General features: G+C 44.1%; 1 protein-coding gene across 2 annotated transcripts in view; it reads left to right on the forward strand.

The window, feature by feature from the left end:
* nectin1b (nectin cell adhesion molecule 1b) overlaps window positions 1-22,061 on the forward strand; it is a 419,153-nt gene that overhangs the window by 73,334 nt on the left and 323,758 nt on the right. The gene's annotated exons all lie outside the window — the stretch shown is intronic.

Genomic DNA, 22,061 nt, shown 5'->3' on the forward strand with positions numbered 1-22,061 from the left:
GGTCATCCCTGAGGTCATCCCTGAGGGGAAGCATGTTTGCATGCTTGCATTTTATTTGATCTGTAGTTGATAATTGATGTGTTCTATCCTCCAGGTGTGCCATTACACTTGCAGCGTATGCAAAATAATAAATACTGAAGTAGGCCAGTGTGTGTGTGTGTACTTCCAGCACGTAGGTGTGTGTGTCATGTTTCCCCTCAGGTACACACAGGGGAAATAGAGCTGAAAGATCAGCATAGAATGATTGGGCCGGGTCCATGTTAGTGCTGTAGTGGGGGGTAATGGGCCTGGTCCATGTTAGTGCTGTAGTGGGGGGTAATGGGCCTGGTCCATGTTAGTGCTGTAGTGGGGGTAATGGGCCTGGTCCATGTTAGTGCTGTAGTGGGGGGTAATGGGCCTGGTCCATGTTAGTGCTGTAGTGGGGGGTAATGGGCCTGGTCCATGTTAGTGCTGTAGTGGGGGTAATGGGCCCGGTCCATGTTAGTGCTGTAGTGGGGGGTAATGGGCCTGGTCCATGTTTGTTCTGTAGTGGGGTAATGGGCCTGGTCCATGTTAGTGCTGTAGTGGGGGGTAATGGGCCTGGTCCATGTTAGTGCTGTAGTGGGGGGTAATGGGCCTGGTCCATGTTAGTGCTGTAGTGGGGGTAATGGGCCTGGTCCATGTTAGTGCTGTAGTGGGGGTAATGGGCCTGGTCCATGTTAGTGCTGTAGTGGGGGGTAATGGGCCTGGTCCATGTTAGTGCTGTAGTGGGGGGTAATGGGCCTGGTCCATGTTAGTGCTGTAGTGGGGGGTAATGGGCCTGGTCCATGTTTGTTCTGTAGTGGGGTAATGGGCCTGGTCCATGTTAGTGCTGTAGTGGGGGGTAATGGGCCTGGTCCATGTTAGTGCTGTAGTGGGGGGTAATGGGCCTGGTCCATGTTAGTGCTGTAGTGGGGGGTAATGGGCCTGGTCCATGTTAGTGCTGTAGTGGGGGGTAATGGGCCTGGTCCATGTTAGTGCTGTAGTGGGGGTAATGGGCCTGGTCCATGTTTGTTCTGTAGTGGGGTAATGGGCCTGGTCCATGTTAGTGCTGTAGTGGGGTAATGTCTCCACGTGCTCTTATTTACAATACCTGCCGATACCTTAGTAAGGACTGAGGAGGTCTCCAGGTGCTCTTATTGACAATACCTGCCGATACCGTAGTAAGGACTGAGGAGGTCTCCATGTGCTCTTATTGACAATACCTGCTGATACCGTAGTAAGGACTGAGGAGGTCTCCATGTGCTCTTATTGACAATACCTGCCGATACCTTCGTAAGGACTGAGGAGGTCTCCTGGTGCTCTTATTGACAATACCTGCCGATACCGTAGTAAGGACTGAGGAGGTCTCCACGTGCTCTTATTGACAATACCTGCCGATACCTTAGTAAGGACTGAGGAGGTCTCCACGTGCTCTTATTGACAATACCTGCCGATACCTTCGTAAGGACTGAGGAGGTCTCCATGTGCTCTTATTGACAATACCTTAGTAAGGACTGAGGAGGTCTCCATGTGCTCTTATTGACAATACCTTAGTAAGGACTGAGGAGGTCTCCATGTGCTCTTATTGACAATACCTTAGTAAGGACTGAGGAGGTCTCCATGTGCTCTTATTGACAATACCTTAGTAAGGACTGCGGAGGTCTCCATGTGCTCTTATTGACAATACCTTAGTGAGGACTGAGGAGGTCTCCATGTGCTCTTATTGACAATACCTTAGTAAGGACTGAGGAGGTCTCCATGTGCTCTTATTGACAATACCTTAGTAAGGACTGAGGAGGTCTCCATGTGCACTTATTGACAATACCTTAGTAAGGACTGAGGAGGTCTCCATGTGCTCTTATTGACAATACCTTAGTAAGGACTGAGGAGGTCTCCATGTGCTCTTATTGACAATACCTTAGTAAGGACTGAGGAGGTCTCCATGTGCTCTTATTGACAATACCTTAGTAAGGACTGAGGAGGTCTCCATGTGCTCTTATTTACAATACCTGCCGATACCTTAGTAAGGACTGAGGAGGTCTCCATGTGCTCTTATTGACAATACCTGCCGATACCTTAGTAAGGACTGAGGTCTCCATGTGCTCTTATTGACAATACCTGCCGATACCTTAGTAAGGACTGAGGAGGTCTCCATGTGCTCTTATTGACAATACCTGCCGATACCTTAGTAAGGACTGAGGAGGTCTCCATGTGCTCTTATTGACAATACCTGCCGATACCTTAGTAAGGACTGAGGAGGTCTCCATGTGCTCTTATTGACAATACCTGCCGATACCTTAGTAAGGACTGAGGAGGTCTCCAGGTGCTCTTATTGACAGACCATTTATACCTAGTAAGGACTGAGGAGGTCTCCAGGTGCTCTTATTGACAATACCTGACGATACCTTAGTAAGGACTGAGAGGTCTCCAGGTGCTCTTATTGACAATAATGAAGACATTTATATTCTGTAATACTGAATAGGTCTCCATGTGAGTCCTTGACAGGGCCTTGGTTAAACTATAGGACTGAGGAGGTCTTATATTCTGTAATACTGAGATAGTTGTAATATGAGGTCTCCAGGTGCTCTTATTGACCAGATCCAAAATGGATGTGTTCCAAATGCCACCTTACACCTTAGACTATAATAAAGACATATTACAGGGCCCTGGTTAAACTATAATGAAGACATTTATATTATGTAATACTGAATAGTGTGTAATATGAGTCCTTACAGGGCCTTGGTTAAACTATAATGAAGACATTTATATTCTGTAATACTGAGTAGTGTGTAATATGACTCCTTACAGGGCCCTGGTTAAACTATAATGAAGACATTTATATTCTGTAATACTGAATAGTTTGTAATATGAGTCCTTACAGGGCCCTGGTCAAACTATAATGAAGACATTTATATTCTGTAATACTGAATAGTGTGTAATATGACTCCTTACAGGGCCCTGGTTAAACTATAATGAAGACATTTCTATTCTGTAATACTGAATAGTGTGTAATTTGATAACAAAGACTTTATGAAAGGAATGTGTTGGATGGGTATGATATGCGCGTCAGTGAATAAAGCCCGTCTTCGTGCTGCTGTGGACTCGTCTGTACTTTCAGACTGAGATAATTCTAACAGAAGAAGAGATTTATACGCGGTGGATTTGAGATCCTCTGGGTGTGTCCAAAATGGCACCCTATATCCCTATATAGTGCACTGCTACCCATAGGGCTCTGGTCAAAAGTAGTGCACGACATAGGGAATAGGGTGCCATTTTGGTTTCCAACTGTATGGAATAAGGAGAACGAATTCTAAACAGATTGTTCAGGGAGAGAGAATCACATTGGAAATATGGTCCTGGAGCTGACCCTGTTTATACACTGTAGCTGACCCTGTTTATACACTGTAGCTGACCCTGTTTATACACTGTAGCTGACCCTGTTTATACACTGTAGCTGACCCTGTTTATACACTGTAGCTGACCCTGTTTATACACTGTAGCTGACCCTGTTTATACACTGTAGCTGACCCTGTTTATACACTGTAGCTGACCCTGTTTATACACTGTAGCTGACCCTGTTTATACACTGTAGCTGACCCTGTTTATACACTGTAGCTGACCCTGTTTATACACTGTAGCTGACCCTGTTTATACACTGTAGCTGACCCTGTTTATACACTGTAGCTGAAACTGTTTATACACTGTAGCTGACCCTGTTTATACACTGTAGCTGACCCTGTTTATATACTGTATGACACTGTTTATACACTGGAGCTGACCCTGTTTATACACTGTAGCTGACCCTGGTACTGACCCTGTTTATACACTGTAGCTGACCCTGTTTATACACTGTAGCTGACCCTGGTACTGACCCTGTTTATACACTGTAGCTGACCCTGGTACTGACCCTGTTTATACACTGTAGCTGACCCTGGTACTGACCCTGGAGCTGACCCTGGAGCTGACGCTGTATGTACCCTGATACTGACCATGTTTATACACTGTAGCTGACCCTGTTTATACACTGTAGCTGACCCTGTTTATACACTGGAGCTGACCCTGTTTATACACTGTAGCTGACCCTGTTTATACACTGGAGCTGACCCTGTTTATACACTGTAGCTGACCCTGTTTATACACTGTAGCTGACCCTGTTTATACACTGTAGCTGACCCTGTTTATACACTGTAGCTGACCCTGTTTATACACTGTAGCTGACCCTGTTTATACACTGTAGCTGACCCTGTTTATACACTGTAGCTGACCCTGTTTATACACTGTAGCTGACCCTGGTACTGACCCTGTTTATACACTGTAGCTGACCCTGTTTATACACTGTAGCTGACCCTGGTACTGACCCTGTTTATACACTGTAGCTGACCCTGGTACTGACCCTGGAGCTGACCCTGGAGCTGACGCTGTATGTACCCTGATACTGACCATGTTTATACACTGTAGCTGACCCTGTTTATACACTGTAGCTGACCCTGTTTATACACTGGAGCTGACCCTGTTTATACACTGTAGCTGACCCTGTTTATACACTGGAGCTGACCCTGTTTATACACTGTAGCTGACCCTGTTTATACACTGTAGCTGACCCTGTTTATACACTGTAGCTGACCCTGTTTATACACTGGAGCTGACCCTGTTTATACACTGGAGCTGACCCTGTTTATACACTGGAGCTGACCCTGTTTATACACTGGAGCTGACCCTGTTTATACACTGGAGCTGACCCTGTTTATACACTGGAGCTGACCCTGTTTATACACTGGAGCTGACCCTGTTTATACACTGGAGCTGACCCTGTTTATACACTGGAGCTGACCCTGTTTATACACTGTAGCTGACCCTGTTTATACACTGTAGCTGACCCTGTTTATACACTGTAGCTGACCCTGTTTATACACTGGAGCTGACCCTGTTTATACACTGGAGCTGACCCTGTTTATACACTGGAGCTGACCCTGTTTATACACTGTAGCTGACCCTGTTTATACACTGTAGCTGACCCTGTTTATACACTGGAGCTGACCCTGTTTATACACTGTAGCTGACCCTGTTTATACACTGACCCTGGTACTGACCCTGATACTGACCCTGTTTATACACTGGAGCTGACCCTGTTTATACACTGTAGCTGACCCTGTTTATACACTGGAGCTGACCCTGGTACTGACCCTGTTTATACCCTGATACTGACCCTGTTTATACACTGGAGCTGACCCTGTTTATACACTGTAGCTGACCCTGTTTATACACTGGAGCTGACCCTGGTACTGACCCTGGAGCTGACGCTGTATATATCCTGGAGCTGACCCTGGACCTGACCCTGGTACTGACCCTGTATATACCCTGTAGCTGACCTTGAATGTACCCTGGTCCTGACCCTGATACTGACCCTGTATATATCCCGGAGCTGACCCTGGACCTGACCCTGGTACTGACCCTGTATATACCCTGTAGCTGACCTTGAATGTACCCTGGTCCTGACCCTGATACTGACCCTGTATATACCCTGGTACTGACCCTGTATATACCCTGGTACTGACCCTGTATATACCCTGTAGCTGACCTTGAATGTACCCTGGTCCTGACCCTGATACTGACCCTGTATATACCCTGGTACTGACCCTGTATATACCCTGGCACTGACCCTGATACTGACCCTGTATATACCCTGGTACTGACCCTGTTTATACACTGTAGCTGACCCTGTATATACCCTGGCACTGACCCTGATACTGACCCTGTATATACCCTGGTACTGACCCTGTATATACCCTGGTACTGCCCTGTATATACCCTGGCACTGACCCTGTATATACCCTGATACTGACCCTGGTACTGGCCCTGTATATACCCTGGTACTGACCCTGTATATACCCTGGCACTGACCCTGGTACTGACCCTGGTACTGACCCTGGTACTGACCCTGTATATACCCTGGTACTGACCCTGTATATACCCTGGCACTGACCCTGGTACTGACCCTGTATATACCCTGGCACTGACCCTGATACTGACCCTGTATATACCCTGGTACTGACCCTGTTTATACCCTGGTACTGACCCTGGTACTGACCCTGTTTATACCCTGGCACTGACCATGATACTGACCCTGTATATACCCTGATACTGACCCTGTTTATACACTGTAGCTGACCCTGTATATACCCTGGTACTGACCCTGTTTATACCCTGGTACTGACCCTGGTACTGACCCTGTATATACCCTGGCACTGACCCTGATACTGACCCTGGAACTGACTCTGGTACTGACCCTGTTTATACACTGCAGCTGACTAACAGGTGTCTGTATATAACCTCTCTACTGTATATAGCCTCACTACTGTATATAACCTCTCTACTGTATATAGTCTCTCTACTGTATATAACCTCTCTACTGTATATAGCCTCTCTACTGTATATAACCTCTCTACTGTATATAACCTCTCTACTGTATATAACCTCTCTACTGTATATAACCTCTACTGTATATAACCTCTACTGTATATAGCCCTCTACTGTATATAACGCTCTCTACTGTATATAACTCTACTGTATATAGTCTCTCTACTGTATATAACCTCTCTACTGTATATAGTCTCTCTACTGTATATAGCCTCTCTACTGTATATAGCCTCCTGTATATAGTCTCTACTGTATATAACCTCTCTACTGTATATAGTCTCTCTACTGTATATAACTCTACTGTATATAACCTCTCTACTGTATATAACCCTCTACTGTATATACTCTACTGTATATAGCCTCTCTACTGTATATAACCCTCTACTGTATATAGCCTCTCTACTGTATATAGCCCTCTACTGTATATAACCTCTCTACTGTATATAGTCTCTCTACTGTATATAGCCTCTCTACTGTATATAACCTCTCTACTGTATATAGTCTCTCTACTGTATATAGCCTCTCTACTGTATATAACCTCTCTACTGTATGTAGCCTGACTCTACTGTATATAGCCTCTCTACTGTATGTAGCTCTCTACTGTATATACTCTACTGTATATAACCTCTCTACTGTATATAGCCTCTCTACTGTATATAGCCTCTCTACTGTATATAGCCTCTCTACTGTATGTACTCTACTGTATATATCCTCACTACTGGCCTCACTACTGTATATACTCTACTGTATTTAGCCTCTACTGTATATAACCTCTCTACTGTATATAACCTCTCTACTGTATATAGCCTCTCTACTGTATACAGCCCTCTACTGTATATAGCCTCTCTACTGTATATAGCCTCTCTACTGTATATAGCCTCTCTACTGTAAATAGCCTCTCTACTGTATATACCCTCTACTGTATGTAGCCCTCTACTGTATATAACCTCTACTGTATATAGTCTCTCTACTGTATATAGTCTCTCTACTGTATATATTATCTCTACTGTATATAGTCTCTCTACTGTATATTGCCTCTACTGTATATAACCTCCTACTGTATATAACCCTCTACTGTATTTAGCCTCACTACTGTATATAGCCTCTCTACTGTATATACTCTACTGTATATAGTCTCTCTACTGTATATAACTCTACTGTATATACTCCTGTATATAGCCTCTCTACTGTATATAACCTCTCTACTGTATATAGCCTCTCTACTGTATATAGCCTCACTACTGTATATAGCCTCTCTACTGTATATAACTCTCTACTGTATATGATCTCTACTGTATGTAGCCTCTCTACTGTATATAACCTCTCTACTGTATATAGCCTCTCTACTGTATGTAGCCTCTCTACTGTATATAACCTCTCTACTGTATTTAGCCTCACTACTGTATATAGCCTCTCTACTGTATATAGTCTCTCTACTGTATATAGTCTCTCTACTGTATATAACCTCTCTACTGTATATAGTCTCTCTACTGTATATATATATAACCTCTCTACTGTATATATGTAGCCTCTCTACTGTATATAACCTCTACTGTATTTCTCACTACTGTATATAGCCCTCTACTGTATATAACCTCTCTACTGTATATAGCCTCTCTACTGTATATAACCTCTCTACTGTATTTAGCCTCACTACTGTATATAGCCTCTACTGTATATATATATGTAGCCTCTCGACTGTATATAGTCTCTACTATATATAGCCTCTCTACTGTATGTAGCCTCTCTACTGTATATAACCTCTCTACTGTATATAGCCTCTCTACTGTATGTAGCCTCTCTACTGTATATAACCTCTCTACTGTATATAGTCTCTCTACTGTATATAGTCTCTCTACTGCTCTCTACTGTATATAGTCTCTCTACTGTATATAGTCTCTCTACTGTATATAGCCTCTCTACTGTATATAACCTCACTACCGTATATAGCCTCTCTACTGTATATAGCCTCTCTACTGTATATAGCCTCTCTACTGTATATAGTCTCTCTACTGTATATAGCCCTCTACTGTATATAACTCTCTACTGTATATAACCTCTCTACTGTCTCTACTGTATATAACCTCTCTACTGTATATAACCTCTCTACTGTATATAGCCTCTCTACTGTATATAACCTCTACTGTATATAGCCTCTCTACTGTATATAACCTCTCTACTGTATGTAGCTCTCTACTGTATGTAGCCTCTCTACTGTATGTAGCCTCTCTACTGTATATAACCTCTCTACTGTATATAGTCTCTCTACTGTATATAGTCTCTCTACCTCTCTACTGTATATAGTCTCTCTACTGTATATTGCCTCTCTACTGTATATAACCTCTCTACTGTATATAACCTCTCTACTGTATTTAGCCTCACTACTGTATATCTACTGTATATAGTCTCTCTACTGTATATAACCTCTCTACTGTATATAGCCTCTCTACTGTATATAGTCTCTCTACTGTATATAACCTCTCTACTGTATATAGCCTCTCTACTGTATATAGCCTCACTACTGTATATAGCCTCTCTACTGTATATAACCTCTCTACTGTATATAGCCTCTACTGTATATAACCTCTCTACTGTATATAGCCTCTCTACTGTATGTATCTACTGTATATAACCTCTCTACTGTATATAGTACTGTATGTAGCTCTCTGTATATAACCCTCTACTGTATTTAGCCTCACTACTGTATATAGCCTCTCTACTGTATATAGTCTCTCTACTGTATATAGTCTCTCTACTGTATATAACCTCTACTGTATATAGCCTCTCTACTGTATATAGTCTCCTCTGTATATAACCTCTCTACTGTATATAGCCTCTCTACTGTATATAGCCCTCTACTGTATATAGCCTCTACTGTATATAGCCTCTCTGTATATAACTCTCTACTGTATATAGCCTCTCTACTGTATATAGTCTCTCTACTACTACTGTATATAGCCTCTCTACTGTATATAGCCTCTCTACTGTATATAATATGTAGCCTCACTACTGTATATAGCCTCTGTATATAGTCTCTCTACTGTATATAGCCTCTGTATATACTACTGTATATAGTCTCCTACTGTATATAGTCTCTCTACTGTATATAGCCTCTCTACTGTATATAACCTCACTACTATATATAGCCTCTCTACTGTATATAGCCTCACTACTGTATATAGCCTCACTACTGTATATAGCCTCACTACTGTATATAGCCTCACTACTGTATATAACCTCTACTGTATATAGCCTCTCTACTGTATATTGCCTCTCTACTGTATATAGCCTCTCTACTGTATATAACCTCACTACTGTATATAACCTCTCTGTAACTTTCTAGCCTATCACCAGCCCAGCTCAGGTTGTGTCTCTGTAACTTTCTAGCCTATCACCAGCCCAGCTCAGGTTGTGTCTCTGTAACTTTCTAGCCTATCACCAGCCCAGTTCAGGTTGTGCTCTCTGCTCTGTGACATATAATCAACATTAGGAAAGGAAATCAAAGGAAAGGAAGGAAAGACAGAATGAAGGAAATTAAGGGAAATTAAAGGAAGGAAGGAAAGGAAAGAAGGGAAAGGAAGGGAAATGAAGGAAGGAGGGAAGGGAAAGGAAATGAAACAAGGAAAAGGAAGGGAAATGAAGGAAGGAGGGAAGGAAGGAAAGGAAAGAAGGGAAATGAAGGAAGGAGGGAAGGAAAAGGAAAGGAAACAAGGAAAAGGAAGGGAAATGAAGGAAGGAGGGAAGGGAAAGGAAATGAAACAAGGAAAAGGAAGGGAAATGAAGGAAGGAGGGAAGGGAAAGGAAAGCAAGGGAAGGGTAATGAAGTGAAAGGATACCCTGTGTCCCAGCTGATTGGGTGTAAAAGAGGTTGAGGACCCAGTCTGGTGCAGTTAGTGGAGGAATGCCAGACACTAATGGAACACAGACCTGTTGGCAAGGCTCTGTGGGAGCGTGATGGTGCTGTGGGCGAGAGGGAGGGCAGAGAGTGGAATTTGAGCATTGTAGGGCAGAGCAGAGGGGGCTGTGGGGAGCAGAGGGAGGGAGGTCAAATGGGGGGGATGACAGGGGCAGTGTTGGCACTGTAGAATTGTGATGGGAGTGTGAGGGATAGTGGAGGGGTAGAGTAGCGAGAGATGGATGTGGGCACTGTAGGGCAGGGAGGGTGGTAGAGAGAGGTATCGGTACACTATGGAATGGTGATAGGATTGTGGAGCGCAGAGGGAGGGTGGTAGAGGGAGTGAGGCCAGAGAGAGAATTAACATCAGGTACTGGCCTATCCTAGAGGGCAGAGAGAGCATTATCATCAGGTACTGGCCTATCCTAGAGGGCAGAGAGAATATTATCATCAGGTACTGGCCTATCCTAGAGGGCAGAGAGAGCATTATCATCAGGTACTGGCCTATCATTATCTAGGGGCCTATCCTAGAGGCATTATCATCAGGTACTGGCCTATCCTAGAGGCCAGAGAGAGCATTATCATCAGGTACTGGCCTATCCTAGAGGCCAGAGAGAATATTATCATCAGGTACTGGCCTATCCTAGAGGCCAGAGAGAGCATTAACATCAGGTACTGGCCTATCCTAGAGGCCAGAGAGAGCATTATCATCAGGTACTGGCCTATCCTAGAGGCCAGAGAGAGCATTATCATCAGGTACTGGCCTATCCTAGAGGCCAGAGAGAATATTATCATCAGGTACTGGCCTATCCTAGAGGGCAGAGAGAGCATTATCATCAGGTACTGGCCTATCCTAGAGGGCAGAGAGAGCATTATCATCAGGTACTGGCCTATCCTAGAGGGCAGAGAGAGCATTATCATCAGGTACTGGCCTATCCTAGAGGGCAGAGAGAGCATTATCATCAGGTACTGGCCTATCCTAGAGGGCAGAGAGAGCATTATCATCAGGTACTGGCCTATCCTAGAGGGCAGAGAGAGCATTATCATCAGGTACTGGCCTATCCTAGAGGGCAGAGAGAGCATTATCATCAGGTACTGGCCTATCCTAGAGGCCAGAGAGAGCATTATCATCAGGTACTGGCCTATCCTAGAGGCCAGAGAGAATATTATCATCAGGTACTGGCCTATCCTAGAGGCCAGAGAGAGACAGTCAGTCTGTATCTGAAACAACAGATTGGAACTGGGAGGGAAGAGGGGCATGCAGCGGAATGTACACACACACACACACACACACACACACACACAAACACAAACAAACAAACAAACAAACAAACAAACAAACAAACAAACAAACAAACAAACAAACAAATCTATCTCTTCCCAGGCCAGAAGGGAAAAACTGCAGGGTTGAAAGTGTGACATCAACTACGGGTAACTTCCAAAAGAAAGGAAACACCAACATAGAGTGTTTTAATAGGGCGTTGTGCCACCACCAGCCAGAACAGCTTCAACACACCATGGCATAGATTCAACTAGTCTGGATCTCTATAGGAGGGATGCAGCACCAGGCGGTTCATCAGGCGCTGCTCCAGAACCTCTCATAAGTTCTCCATTGGGTTGACATCATGTTCATGCTCATCAAACCATTCAGTGACCTCTCGTGCCCTGTGGATGGGGGCTTTGTTATCATCTGGGGGCATAGCCATGGTAACCAAAATAATGGCCTGCTCAGAATTTTTAGACGTAACATTCAGTATGTTGGGATGTTATTTAACTCAGGATACACACCTGCTTTCAATATACTTTGTATCCCTCGTTAACTCAAGTGGTTCCTTTATTTTGGCAGTTCCCTGAAGGAAGAGCTGTTTAACCGGTTCCACAATGGGAATAACGAACCTGTGTGTAGATCTGACCACTGTAGATGACTGTAGTCTACCTCATCCTGACCACTGTAGATGGCTGTAGTCTACCTCATCCTGACCACTGTAGATGGCTGTAGGTCTACCTCATCCTGACCACTGTAGATGACTGTAGGTCTACCTCATCCTGACCACTGTAGATGGCTGTAGGTCTACCTCATCCTGACCACTGTAGATGACTGTAGGTCTACCTCATCCTGACCACTGTAGATGACTAGTCTACCTCATCCTGACCACTGTAGATGACTACCTCATCCTGACCACTGTAGATGGCTGTAGTCTACCTCATCCTGACCACTGTAGATGGCTGTAGGTCTACCTCATCCTGACCACTGTAGATGACTGTAGGTCTACCTCATCCTGACCACTGTAGATGACTGTAGGTCTACCTCATCCTGACCACTGTAGATGACTGTAGTCATCATCCTGACCACTGTAGATGACTGTAGGTCTACCTCATCCTGACCACTGTAGATGACTGTAGGTCTACCTCATCCTGACCACTGTAGATGGCTGTAGGTCTACCTCATCCTGACCACTGTAGATGACTGTAGTCTACCTCATCCTGACCACTGTAGATGACTGTAGGTCTACCTCATCCTGACCACTGTAGAGATGGTCTACCTCATCCTGACCACTGTAGATGACTCTACTACCTCATCCTGACCACTGTAGATGAGATACCTCATCCTGACCACTGTAGATGACTGTAGTCTACCTCATCCTGACCACTGTAGTCTACCTCATCCTGACCACTGTAGATGACTGTAGTCTACCTCATCCTGACCACTGTAGATGACTGTAGTCTACCTCATCCTGACCACTGTAGATGACTGTAGGTCTACCTCATCCTGACCACTGTAGATGACTGTAGGTCTACCTCATCCTGACCACTGTAGATGACTGTAGGTCTACCTCATCCTGACCACTGTCATCCTGACCATGACTGTAGTCTACCTCATCCTGACCACTGTAGGTCTACCTCATCCTGACCACTGTAGATGACTGTAGTCTACCTCATCCTGACCACTGTAGATGACTGTAGGTCTACCTCATCCTGACCACTGTAGATGACTGTAGGTCTACCTCATCCTGACCACTGTAGATGACTGTAGTCTACCTCATCCTGACCACTGTAGATGACTGTAGGTCTACCTCATCCTGACCACTGTAGATGACTGTAGTCTACCTCATCCTGACCACTGTAGATGACTGTAGATGACTAGGTCTACCTCATCCTGACCACTGTAGATGGCTGTAGGTCTACCTCATCCTGACCACTGTAGATGACTGTAGGTCTACCTCATCCTGACCACACTGTCTACCTCATCCTGACCATGACTGTAGGTCTACCTCATCCTGACCACTGTAGATGACTGTCTACCTCATCCTGACCACTGTAGTCTACCTCATCCTGACCACTGTAGATGACTGTAGTCTACCTCATCCTGACCACTGTAGATGACTGTAGTCTACCTCATCCTGACCACTGTAGATGACTGTAGTCTACCTCATCCTGACCACTGTAGATGACTGTAGTCTACCTCATCCTGACCACACTGTAGATGACTGTAGATGCATCCTGACCACTGTAGATGACTGTAGGTCTACCTCATCCTGACCACTGTAGATGACTGTAGTCTACCTCATCCTGACCACTGTAGATGACTGTAGTCTACCTCATCCTGACCACTGTAGATGACTGTAGTCTACCTCATCCTGGCCACTGTAGATGAGTGCATGCACTACAACTGTGTATGCATTGTTAAGTCAACATTTGTATAATAGTTCACAGCTGCCCTTTAATGGAGTTAATTAAATCATTTTACTATGTACCCTGTCATGCTCTATAAATAACTAGATAACTAGAGAGGCACCTCATCCTGACCACTGTAGGATATATCCTGACCACTGTAGATGACTGTGTTTCCACTGTAATGACAGATCCTGACCACTAGAGACTGTCTTCATCCTGAATGCAGATGACTGTAGTCTGCTTCATCCTATGTAGGACCACTCTAGATGACTGCTTGACCCTAATGCAGACCACTGTAGATGACTGTGCTTCCCTAATGACAGATCTAAGCTGTAGGTCTACCTCATTCCCTAATGACAGATCTAAGACTGCTTCCTCAATGCAGATCTAAGCTGTAGATGCTTACCTCATCCTGAATGACAGATCTAATGCTGCTTCCCTGTAATGCAGATCTAGATGCTGTCTTCCTGACCCTAATGACTGTAGGATCTAATGACTGTAGGTCTACCTCATCCTGACCACTGTAGATGCAGATCTAGAGCTGCTTCCTGACCACTAATGACAGATCTAAGACTGCTTGACCACTAATGCAGATCTAGAGCTGTGTCTACCTTTGACCACTAATGCAGATCTAGAGCTGCTTGACCCTAATGACAGATCTGACCACTGTAGATGACTGTGCTTCCTAATGCAGTCTACCTCATCTAAGCTGCTTGACCCTAATGCAGATCCTGACCACTGTAGATGCTGTGTCTACCTCATCCTGACCACTGTAGATTTACCTAATGCAGACTGTAGATGACTGTAAGCTGTTTCCCTAATGCAGATCTAAGCTGTGCATTGACCACTAATGCAGATCAAGAGCTGTTTGACCCTAATGACAGATCAAATGCTGTTTCTGACCCTGTAGATGCAGATGACCACTAGAGCTGTTTGACCACTAATGCAGATCTAATGCTGTTTGACCACTAATGCAGATCCTGACCACTGTAATGCTGCTTCCACTAATGCTGATCTAACCTCATTGACCCTAATGCAGATCTGACCACTGTAGAAGCTGATGACTGTAGGTCTACCTCATCCTGACCACTAATGCAGATCTAAGCTGCTTGACCCTAATGCAGATCTGACCAAGCTGTCTACCTCATTCCCTAATGCAGATGACCTAGATGCTGTAGGTCTACCTCATCCTAATGCAGATCTAAGCTACCTTCCTGACCACTGCAGATCTAAGCTGTTTGACCCTGTAGATGACTGTAGTCTACCTCATCCTGACCACTGTAATGACTGTGTCTACCTCATCCTGACCACTGTAGATGACAGTCTACCTCATCCTGACCACTGTAGATGACTGTCTACCTTTGACCACTGTAGATGACTAATGACCACAGATCCTGACCACTAAGACTGTCTACCTCATTTCCACTAATGCAGATCTAGATGCTGTTCCTGACCACTAATGCAGATCACTGTAAGCTGTCTTCATCCTAATGCAGATGACCACTGTAGCTGTGTTCCCATAATGCAGATCTAAGCTGCATCCTGACCCTAATGCAGATCTGACCAAGCTGTGTCTACCTTCCTGACCACTAATGCAGATCTAAGCTGCTTCCCTGTAGATGACTGTAGTCTACCTCATCTACCACTGTTCCTAATGCAGATGACTGTAGTCTACCTCATCCTGACCACTGTAGATGACTGTAGTCTACCTCATCCTAATGCAGATGACTGTAGTCTAGCTGTTTGACCACTAATGCAGATCTAAGCTACCTCATCCTGACCACTAGATGACAGATCTAGAGCTGTCTTTCCCTAATGCAGATCTAAGCTGCTTCCCTAATGCAGATCTAAGCTACCTCATTGACCACTAATGACAGATCTAATGACTGTCTACCTCATTCCCTAATGACAGATCTAATGCTGTCTTCATCTAATGCAGATCTAACTGTAGATGACTGTTTCCTAATGCAGATCTAAGCTGTTTCCCTAATGCAGATCTAAGTACCCTGTTTCCTAATAACAGATCTATAGCTGCTTGTTTCCCTAATGCAGATCTAAGCTGCTTCCCTAATACAGATCTAAGATGCTTCCCTAATGCAGATCAAAGCTGTTTCCCTAATGCAGATCTAAGCTGCTTCCCAATTACAGATCTAAGATGCTTCCCTAATGCAGATCTAAGCTGCTTCCCTAATGCAGATCTAAGCTGTTTCCCTAATGCAGATCTAAGCTGCTTCCCTAATGCAGATCTAAGCTGCTTCCCTAATGCAGATCTAAGCTGCTTCCCTAATGCAGATCTAAGCTGCTTCCCTAATACAGATCTAAGATGCTTCCCTAATGCAGATCTAAGCTGCTTCCCTAATGCAGATCTAAGCTGTTTCCCTAATGCAGATCAAAGCTGCTTCCCTAATGCAGATCTAAGCTGTTTCCCTAATGCAGATCAAAGCTGCTTCCCTAATGCAGATCAAAGCTGTTTCCCTAATGCAGATCTAAGCTGTTTCCCTAATGCAGATCTAAGCTGTTTCCCTAATGAAGATCAAAGCTGCTTCCTAATGCAGATCTAAGCTGCTTCCCTAATGCAGATCTAAGCTGTTTCCCTAATGCAGATCTAAGCTGTTTCCCTAATGCAGATCTAAGCTGTTTCCTAATGCAGATCTAAGCTGCTTCCCTAATGCAGATCTAAGCTGTTTCCCTAATGCAGATCTAAGCTGTTTCCCTAATGCAGATCTAAGCTTCCCTAATGCAGATCTAAGCTGTTTCCCTAATGCAGATCTAAGCTGCTTCCCTAATGCAGATCTAAGCTGCTTCCTAATGCAGATCTAAGCTGTTTCCCTAATGCAGATCTAAGCTGCTTCCTAATGCAGATCTAAGCTGTTTCCCTAATGCAGATCTAAGCTGTTTCCCTAATGCAGATCTAAGCTGTTTCCCTAATGCAGATCAAACCTAATGCAGATCTTGTCATCTAGCTTCCTAATGCAGAGCTGTTTCCTAATGCTCACTGATGCAGATCTAAGCTGTTTCCCTAATGCAGAAGCTGTTTCCTAATGATGCTCCTAATCTAGCTGTTTCCCTAATGCAGATCTGGTTTTAATAGATCTAAGCTCTCCCTAATGCAGATCTAAGCTGTTTCCTAATGCAGATCTCAGCTCTTCTAATGCAGATCTAAGCTGCTCCTCAGATCTAAGCTCTTCCTAATGCAGATCTAAGCTGTTTCCCTAATGCAGATCTAAGCTGTTTCCCTAATGCAGATCTAAGCTGTTTCCCTAATGCAGATCTCTTCCCTAATGCAGATCTAAGCTGTTTCCTAATCAGATCTAAGCTGTTTCCTCAGATCTCTGTTTCCCTAATGCAGATCTAAGCTGCTTCCCTAATGCAGATCTAAGCTGCTCCCTAATGCAGATCTAAGCTGTTTCCCTAATGCAGATCTAAGCTGCTCCCTAATGCAGAGCTAAGCTGTGACTGTAGGTCTACCTCATTTGTCATCTAGTCCTAATGCAGAGCTGTGTGCTCACTGATGCTTGTATGAAGCTGTGATGCTCCTCTACACGCATGGTTTATTCTCTCTCTCCTCCTCATCTCATCTCTCCTCCTCCTCATATCTCATCTTTATCTCTCTCCTTTCACTTCTATCTCTTCTCTCCTCTCTCCTCTCATCTCATCTCTCCTCTCATCTCCCCTCATGTCCTCTCTCCTCCTCATCTCCCCTCATCATGTCCTCTCTCCTCCTCTCTCCTTTCTCTCCTATCTCTTCTCCCTTTTCTCCTCTCGTATCTCGTCTCTCCTCTCATCTCCCCTCCTCATGTCCTCTCTCCTCTCATCTCCCCTCCTCATGTCCTCTCTCCTCCTCGTATCTCCACTTTATCTCTCTCCTTTGTCTCCTATCTCTTCTCCCTTCTCTCCTCTCGTATCTCGTCTCTCCTCCTCATATCTCCTCCTCATCTCTTCTCCCTTCTCTCCTCTCCTATGTCGTCTCTCCTCTCATCTCATGTCCTCTCTCCTCATCTCTCCTCTCTCTTCTCTCTTATATCCTCTCCTCTCCCGACTCTTGTCCCGTGTAGGTTACTGACTCTTGTCCTGTGTAGGTTACTGACTCTAGTCCTGTGTAGGTTACTGACTCTTGTCCTGTGTAGGTTACTGACTCTTGTCCTGTGTAGGTTACTGACTCTTGTCCTGTGTAGGTTACTGACTCTTGTCCTGTGTAGGTTACTGACTCTTGTCCTGTGTAGGTTACTGACTCTAGTCCTGTGTAGGTTACTGACTCTTGTCCTGTGTAGGTTACTGACTCTTGTCCTGTGTAGGTTACTGACTCTTGTCCTGTGTAGGTTACTGACTCTTGTCCTGTGTAGGTTACTGACTCTTGTCCTGTGTAGGTTACTGACTCTTGTCCTGTGTAGGTTACTGACTCTTGTCCTGTGAAGGTTACTGACTCTAGTCCTGTGTAGGTTACTGACTCTTGTCCTGTGTAGGTTACTGACTCTTGTCCTGTGAAGGTTACTGACTCTAGTCCTGTGTAGGTTACTGACTCTTGTCCTGTGTAGGTTACTGACTCTTGTCCTGTGAAGGTTACTGACTCTAGTCCTGTGTAGGTTACTGACTCTTGTCCTGTGTAGGTTACTGACTCAAGTCCTTGGTAGGTTACTGACTCTTGTCCCGTGTAGGTTACTGACTCTTGTCCTGTGAAGGTTACTGACTCTAGTCCTGTGTAGGTTACTGACTCTAGTCCTGTGAAGGTTACTGACTCTAGTCCTGTGTAGGTTACTGACTCTTGTCCTGTGTAGGTTACTGACTCTTGTCCCGTGTAGGTTACTGACTCTAGTCCTGTGAAGGTTACTGACTCTAGTCCTGTGTAGGTTACTGACTCTTGTCCTGTGTAGGTTACTGACTCTAGTCCTGTGTAGGTTACTGACTCTTGTCCTGTGTAGGTTACTGACTCTTGTCCTGTGTAGGTTACTGACTCTTGTCCTGTGTAGGTTACTGACTCTAGTCCTGTGTAGGTTACTGACTCTTGTCCTGTGTAGGTTACTGACTCTTGTCCTGTGTAGGTTACTGACTCTAGTCCTGTGTAGGTTACTGACTCTTGTCCCGTGTAGGTTACTGACTCTTGTCCTGTGTAGGTTACTGACTCTAGTCCTGTGTAGGTTACTGACTCTAGTCCTGTGTAGGTTATTGACTCTAGTCCTGTGTAGGTTACTGACTCTTGTCCTGTGTAGGTTACTGACTCTAGTCCTGTGTAGGTTACTGACTCTTGTCCTGTGTAGGTTACTGACTCTAGTCCTGTGTAGGTTATTGACTCTAGTCCTGTGTAGGTTACTGACTCTTGTCCTGTGTAGGTTACTGACTCTTGTCCTGTGTAGGTTACTGACTCTTGTCCTGTGTAGGTTACTGACTCTTGTCCTGTGTAGGTTATTGACTCTAGTCCTGTGAAGGTTACTGACTCAAGTCCTTGGTAGGTTATTGACTCTAGTCCTGTGTAGGTTACTGACTCTAGTCCTGTGTAGGTTACTGACTCTAGTCCTGTGTAGGTTATTAACTCTAGTCCTGTGAAGGTTACTGACTCTAGTCCTGTGTAGGTTACTGACTCTAGTCCTGTGTAGGTTACTGACTCTAGTTTTAGTATATACCAACACTGTGATATATGTCTAGATATAGTAGGTATAGTATATACCAACACTGTGATATATGTCTAGATATAGTAGGTATAGTATATACCAACACTGTGATATATGTCTAGATATAGTAGGTATAGTACATACCAACACTGTGATATATGTCTAGATATAGTAGGTATAGTATATACCAACACTCTCTGTTTTTCCATCTCTGTCGCTCAATTCAATAAAATTTCAATTAAATTAAATGTTTCAATTTAAGGGCTTTATTGGCATGGGAAACATATGCTAATGTTGCCAAAGCAAGTGATATAGATAAACAAACAAAAGTGAAGTAACCAATAAAAATTAACAATAAACATTACATTACAAAAGTTTCAAAATAATAAAGACATTACAAATGTCATACAGTGATATAATGATGTACAAATAGTTAAAGTACAAAAGGGAAAATAAATCAACATAAATATGGGTTGTATTTACAATGGTGTTTGTTCTTCACTGGTTGCCCTTTTCTTGTGGGAGCAGGTCACACATCTTGCTGCTGTGATGTCACACTGTGGTATTTCATCCAGTAGAGTTTCTACCCCCAAGCCATAAGACTCCTTAACATCTTATTCAATTGCTGCCCAGACTGTTTGCATTGCCCCCCCCAACCCCCCACCTCCTCTGTTATGCCACATCTACTCTCTGTTATTATCTATGCATAGTCACTGTAATAACTGTTCCTACATATTACCTCAATTACCTCGACTAACCGGTGCCCCCGCACATTGACTCTGTTCCGTTACCCTTTGTGTATAGTCTCGCTATTGTTATTTTACTGCTGCTCTTGAATTACTTGTTCCTTTTATTTCTTATTCTAAATCATTATTTTTGAAACTGCATTGTTGTTTAGGGGCTTTGTAAGTCAGCATTTCACTGTAAGGTTGTATTCCGCGCATGTGACTAATACAATTTGATTTGAGTTCAGCAGCCAATTGAAGTCAGGCCAACTGAGCAGTGTGAATCAGAGGGAGGGAGGGGTGTCACCTCGACCTGTCCAGGCCTGCCAACCCTGCAGCACATTAACACATCCTCCCCCTCTCTCTAGAAAGACGGATCCAGTGCCTTGAAGATACACCCTTCACAGGCCAAATTTACCAATGACTAGGACATCATCCCTCCCCTTTCTCTCTCTCTCTCTCTCTCTCTCACTCACTCACTCACTCACTCACTCACTCACTCACTCACTCACTCACTCACTCACTCACTCACTCACTCACTCACTCACTCACTCACTCACTCACTCACTCACTCACTCACTCACTCACTCACTCACTCACTCACTCACTCACTCACTCTCTCTGTCTCTCTCTCTCTCTCTCTGTCTCTCCCTTAGATTTATATTTTAGTCATTTATCAGACACACTTTTCCAGAGCGACTTACAGGAGCAATCAGGGTTAAGTGCCTTGCTCTCAACGGCACATCCATAGATTTTTCACCTTGTCGGCTCGGGGATTCGAACCAGCAACTTTTCGGTTACTGGCCCCACGCTCTAACTGCTATGCTATCTGCCCTCCACCATGCCTCTTTACTTTCCACAACACTACTGTCAATAATGATCACTGTGTAAAATATCATTTATACGTTTCTGCAGGGCTTGGTCTCAGAGGAGAGGGGGATGAGTAGAGGAGAGGAGAGGGGGATGAGTAGAGGAGAGGAGAGGGGGATGAGGAGAGGGGGATGAGGAGGGGGATAAGGAGAGGAGAGGAGAGGAGAGGGGGATGAGGAGAGGATATTCTGCTCCTAGCTCTGAAACGGCCATGTTATATGATATTTCATATTTTTACTCTCTCCACACAATAACAACGAGATTAAGACTGAAAGAAAACAATTTGTGTTCCCACTAACCACCTCCCTGGAAACAACTGGTGTTCAGCATTAATGTTCCTACCTCCCTGGAAACACCTGGTGTTCAGCATTAATGTTCCCAACTCCCTGGAAACACCTGGTGTTTAGCATTAATGTTCCCACTAACCTCCCTGGAAAAAACGATTACTTTGATTATTTGAACTTGAGTTTGCTGGCATAGCAACTCTCAATTAACACAACAAACTGGTAAATTACTTAACTTTTCTCTCGCTATTGTTCTGAGAATAATCTTCAAGGAATATTATCCAGCAAGCAGTGTGTTTTAGGGAAATGTTTTTCTGTTCTCAGTAACCATTTGGTTCGCTCACACTGAGCTCACACAGGTGCTTCTATACCTGCATTGCTTGCTGTTTGGGGTTTTAGACTGGGTTTCTGTACAGCACTTTGAGATATCAGCTGATGTACGAAGGGCTATATAAATACATTTGATTTGATTTGACACAGTTTCTAAGGCAATGCAGGTCCATCAGAAAGTATAGACACCTCTTTAATTAGTTCACATTTTGTTGTGTTACAGCCTGAATTTTTTTTATTTTTTTTTTACCTTTATTTA

The sequence above is a fragment of the Oncorhynchus keta genome, chromosome 18, assembly GCF_023373465.1.
Source record: "Oncorhynchus keta strain PuntledgeMale-10-30-2019 chromosome 18, Oket_V2, whole genome shotgun sequence".
Lineage (NCBI taxonomy): Eukaryota > Metazoa > Chordata > Actinopteri > Salmoniformes > Salmonidae > Oncorhynchus > Oncorhynchus keta.